The 5,716-nt window shown below is 34.9% G+C and overlaps 1 long non-coding RNA gene across 2 annotated transcripts; it reads left to right on the top strand.

Moving 5' to 3' along the window:
• Positions 1–2,241: 2,241 nt before the first annotated feature.
• On the top strand, positions 2,242–5,437 carry LOC135744913 (uncharacterized). Of its 2 annotated transcripts, XR_010530883.2 has the most exons (4): positions 2,242–2,354; positions 2,867–2,931; positions 3,056–3,154; positions 4,750–5,437. It is a non-coding gene; the product is annotated as an uncharacterized lncRNA (long non-coding RNA). The 2 variants fall into 2 exon arrangements; XR_010530882.2 differs by lacking the exon at positions 2,867–2,931 and having other exon boundaries at positions 2,283–2,354.
• Positions 5,438–5,716: the final 279 nt, after the last annotated feature.

Here is a 5,716-nt window from a genome sequence, read left to right as displayed (position 1 = left end):
TTTTATGCACCGTCTGTACTTAGCCACTATTTAGCTTACAAATAGACCGACTACGAATAACCCACGTTTAGCCCAGAAATAACCATTAATTTAATTACATGTTGTTTTGCCAAAATGATTTGTGAGATGTATGATATTTAATCATGTAAACAAAGTTCAAAGCGATTAAGGTATTTTGTTTCATTTCTTTAAAGTGTTTTATACACCGTCTGTACTAGCCACTATTTAGCTTACAAATAGACCGACTACGAATAACCCACGTTTAGACCAGAAATAACCATTAATTTAATTACATGTGGTTTTTGCCAAAATAACTTGTGAAATGTATGGTATGTCATTGTAAGCAAAGTTAACAGCGATTACAAGGTTTGTTTAATTTCTTTAAAGTGTTTTATGCACCGTCGTACATAGCCACTATTTAGCTCATAAATAGACCGACTACGAACAAACCATGTTTAGCCCAAAATAACCTTGAATTTAATAAAATTTTGTTTTTGCCAAAATAACTTGCAAGAATTATGATATTTTATCAGGCATGCAAAGACACCAGGGAAATTAAGATGTTTGGTTTAATTTATCTTATCTGAATATCTGCTGTCACGCATAACATTCATTATTTGACCGTATTTCAAAGATAAACAAAATCCAGTTACAACCACTGATCTATATAAATGACTGGATTGCGCATAGAACGCTTGACGTAACTGCGTGAGGTGACGCCAGCACAGAGTTCGAGCCGCCATCTTGGTATACCCAACCGGTGTCATGAGCAATCCAGTCCCCCCGAGCAATTCTGCCCCCCTAGGACCCCGCGTAATTCCATTGGCTGAAAAAACTCCTCATGGGTAGCCTTTGTAGCGCCTTATTACAATTCCTTCAAAATTTCGTGATGATTTATATCGTTAGAATGTTGTTAAAATTACAATTGGTCTATTTTAAATTATCCGTTTAATATAGTAGTATATAACTGATGCTCTAGGTGGTGAGATCTACCAAATCTCGTTCTTAGATTTTTTTTAATTAGCTTAACGTGACGTACCAGCTTAGCATACAGCTATCGGGTAAAATAGCTTAACACAAACACCAGTTGCACTCACCGTAATAACGTAATGTCAATTTTTTTTAATCCTGAGGTTTAAAAAAATATGTTTCACGTTCAGATAACTTAGTAATCAATAACATAAAATCGAAATGTGTTTTTGTTGTGTAAGGCAATTAATTGGGTTTTTAGGCGATTACGTGTGTCATTACGTGCTGCTCACGTGTTTGCAACATGAATATTAGTTCATTAATTATATTATTTTTGTAAGCTTTTATTTTAAAAATATTTTGTATGCTTCTATTTTGTAAAAAGTACCTAGCTTGCTACACCACTAACGCAGCTTCGATTAGCCATTAGCATCAAGATATCGCGATGACAAGTTTTTGACCAGGCATTACTGCTAGGTACCAATTGGGGTCCTAGGGGGGCAGAATTGCTCGGGGGGACTGGATTGCTCACGACACCGGCAGAGAGCGTCATTGACTTCCATTCAAAATCATGATCAAAATTTACCCGCTTTACAGCGTATCAGTTACACAAGGTTAATTTTTAGGAAATGTGTACGTTAATTATTTGATAATTCTGGTGTTATTTGCAATGTTTATCTTTTAATCGGGCAGGATAATGGATTTATAAAAAAACCGTTAAGGTGAGTGTGTGTTGCATTTGTTAATGACACGGGTATAAATAAAGTTTTGTTTGACATTCAGCTACACTGTGACGGTCAGCGTTATTTCTCTAAATAAGTTTAGGTAACTTGTAAGTTTAGATAACATTATTACAAAACTAGCAAATTATTGCATACACATACGGTACAAAGTATGATTATTTATTTAGATTTCAGAATGAGCACGTTTATTGTCATTAATACTAAATATGCTGCGGTCTGTCTGCTGATCTGATACTGTAATAAAGATGAATGTATAATAACTGTTTAAAACGCAAAATGTACAACTTTCAGTAAGTAACTATTTACATGCTTTGAACGTTTGTGTTGTAATAATGTACAGGGTAACTTCACATATAAAAACGAAGACGAGTAAAGTGATGTTTTATCATTAAAATCTGATAACGTCCATTGATTTAATAGAACGTTTGGGTATACCAACATGGCGGCGCGGTGGCTTCACAAGTGTGACGTCATGCGCAATCCAGTCATTTATATAGATCAGTGGTTACAACTCCGAACCGCTAGATGGCAGCAGTACACAAACACGAGGCCATATCTCGCGAGAAAGATTTCCGCTGTTTGAAAAGCAACAACATCAGCGAGCAGCCACGAGGAAAGTATGTACCACACTCGTTTGGTCTTGTAAGTTTTTTTTTAATTATTTTATTTTACATGTGTTTAAAATTGATTTACTTTATTTGTTGTTGGAATCGCGACATTCTTACCGGGTACTTAACAGTGTAACGTAGTAAGTAACCCATGTTTTATAAAACCTAAACAGTACAACCTGCAATGTAATAAAATAGTGGAGGTAAATGAGTCTATGTAACGTTACACTAAAGATCAACAAGAGTGATTTGTAGGCTGCTTTTTAGTAACAGCAGTAACTTAGCTAAGTTATGACTGTGTTCCTTACAGTAATGTAGGCAGTGTTGTGCTTTACAATTATGCATGCAGAGATAGATTGTGGGGGAAAGCTATTCCTCCATATGGAATTAACTTACAGGCCTTTAGTCTGTTGGAAAAAAGAGTTTTATTGTGTTAGTGAGGGAAAGCTTGCAGGTCAGTGGGCATTAACCTTTAAGGTTGGTAAACACTTGTACACTGAAGCATACAATACTGTACAATTACTGACATAGGCATGTGCTATTCAGGTGTCAAAGCTGTGCGAAACTGGAGGGAGAAACTTGAGAGACCGTGCCGGAAGAATGCTGGACAGGTAAATTCTCTAAACATGCAATATTAATCCGACGTTGTGGTGTCAACAGTCTTTCATGTGGTCACAAAAAATCAGAAAATATGTCAGTCTGCAACTGTTAACGACATTGTCTTTTGTATTTTAGAGTTCACTAAAATTTATTAATTTCAAAGTTCAACATGAATGGTGGTGGTCCACTGCAGAAGCAAGCATTTGAAAAAACATCAGTTCTCAGTTATTAAAGGTAAGTGTGTTTGTATGTAGTTTTAGGCTGAATGGTGTTTCACAAAATAGTACTTTTAATATAACATTAGGTTATGTGAGGAGTAATTGACGACAGTCCGGTACTGCCTTAATATTTTCTAAATATTAAAAGCCCCAGATTAAATGACTCTTTGCCGATACAACAGTTTACTCATCCACACAATATTGTTTAGATGTTTTATTTTTAGACATTTGACAGGTTTTATGTCAATAAGATTGTATTGTGAATATTTTATGCTTGGCATCTTAAAGGGCAGGGTATTTGATTTTGAAAAATACTAACTTTAGCCTACACGCACCAACCAGAAGCACACTCCTATCTCATTAACCAGTATAACTGACAAAGTGAATAACATTACCAAAATAACCAACATAAACAACTGTTTTTAATCCGACATAAATACAGCACGTTTAGAAATTTGAAAAGATAAATATCATTACACTAATTCGTAAACAAACTACATAAGCAACAAGTTTCATTAAAATACAATCTGAATCCGTTAAAATAGAATCACACTGCATACCTACCTTTCCAAAAGAAACACTGCAACGACCCTTTCAGACCTGTAGCTGTTTCCATCTTGCAGAAAAGCAGTGAACTTACCAATGTTAATTTGGGTTTTTGCTCTTTGCTCATCCAGATGTTTTTTTTTTGTTGTTTCAAAATGTGTTTTGTAGCTCCTGTGTCAATTCAGCAGGAAGGTTTATTTGATTCTCCCTATTTTTACAGAGTGTGAACAGGTTGTGAAGTGGCATGCAAAACACGTTCACAGAAGAGGGGCAAAAATGTAATGCGTCCAATTATGGGCCGGAATGAGATTCTGGCAGTATGATAACCGTAAGCAAAAATACCACGGTGTTGTGGTATTGCCATTGTGACACTAAAATGTGTTATTTTCAAATGTCTGCATATTAAAACATCAACTTTTCAACTGGACACAATACATTTTATTTTTAAGCAACAAACAACGTTTATGCCAGGTAAAAATAAAGCCTTTAAATGATAATATTCTTTCAATTGTAAATGTAAACATGAATTCAATTACATGATTTAATTCACTTTGTGTAAACACAGTTCATACATTGAAAACGGTATCACAGAAAATTTTTGTGGTTTTTTTTAAAACATTGACTCTGAAAATCTCGGTATACCTTCAAACCGGTAACTGGCCCGTGCCCACGTCCAATTATTGCATTCGGTCAGGGTTCAATGATTTGTTGAACGTTTTTTGGTCCTACGCCTTTTATAGATGACACAAATATATAAAAATACACAATTAGACAACTTAACATAGTGAGAGCTATCAATATTTGAGGAGACTTTCAACCAGCATAACTAAAAAAAAAAAATTCTGGATCAAAATCAGATACCCTGCCTTTAAGCCTCTTTTGCTAGTTCCAAAAATGTCATTAAACACACGCAGAGAAACATGCACTTCTGTTAGTAATGAGAACGGTATGATTACTGTTGTTGACTTGTCAATATTTATATATGACTTTTTCAAAATAGAATGACTATCACATTTAACATAAAGCAGAAATACTTGTCTCATGCATTCTTTTCATATTTGGCAGATGCTGTGTTGAACAACTTCCCAGCAGCAACAGAACTGGAAGTGAAGGATGCAATGGGGGCATTTCAAACAGGCACCAGGGAGCACGGGGGGGGGGGGGGGTATAGAAATTAGTACAATTAATAAGTTGACGTGAACTGAAGATAGTTTGTTAATGTTTAGATGTTATTTCATTTTTAAAATTGTATTTTGTTATATATGCTTTTATTTTGTTACTGTTTTTATTCTTTTTGTTAAAAGTAGTTTTTCTTCATTTTGTCTTATCTGAATTTCTATTGTATTAACAATATTTTTTGTAATAAATTGCATGATTGCATGTTTATGAGAACCTTTTTTAATGGATTAAAAATAATTCTTTAGCCATTCTTTTGTTCTTTATTAGACACACACGTGTAGTCGTTTTATAGCCGTCTACTTAACGGCTAGTCTATTCTTGGGCTATGATAGACGTCTACTAGATTTTCACTGACAGCCCAAAATTAGCCTTGTTTTAGCCTAGACCCACATTCACCGTCTATTAGACGTATATATGTAGACGTTTAATAGCCGTCTATTTCATGACTAGTCTATTTCTTGGGCTATGATAGACGTCTACTAGATTTTCACTGACAGCCCAAAATTAGCCTTGTTTTAGCCTAGACGTCAGGGGGGTGTTTAGACGGCTACTAGACGTCTATTAGCCGCAAAATTGCTTGCTGGGATCCCATTATAGAAAATGACGTGTAACCATTATAAAAGCACGAATGAACCTTATGATCGCTGATTAGGTCTACTTCCCAGTTCCCCACATTAGATAAATATTCCTAACTGCATACTATTGTAAACATAATGTAAGAGTGAATTTTAAACCTGCTTATTTCTTACACATGATTTACTCTCTGTTATTGAAGCAAAATATCTAATGTTAACTGCAGTACCTTTCGTAAAAGTTACTCCACGATGAACCTTAAACTTTCTTCGGATAGCAG

The sequence above is a fragment of the Paramisgurnus dabryanus genome, chromosome 3, assembly GCF_030506205.2.
Source record: "Paramisgurnus dabryanus chromosome 3, PD_genome_1.1, whole genome shotgun sequence".
NCBI lineage: Eukaryota > Metazoa > Chordata > Actinopteri > Cypriniformes > Cobitidae > Paramisgurnus > Paramisgurnus dabryanus.
This window is presented reverse-complemented; position numbering and strand designations above follow the sequence as displayed.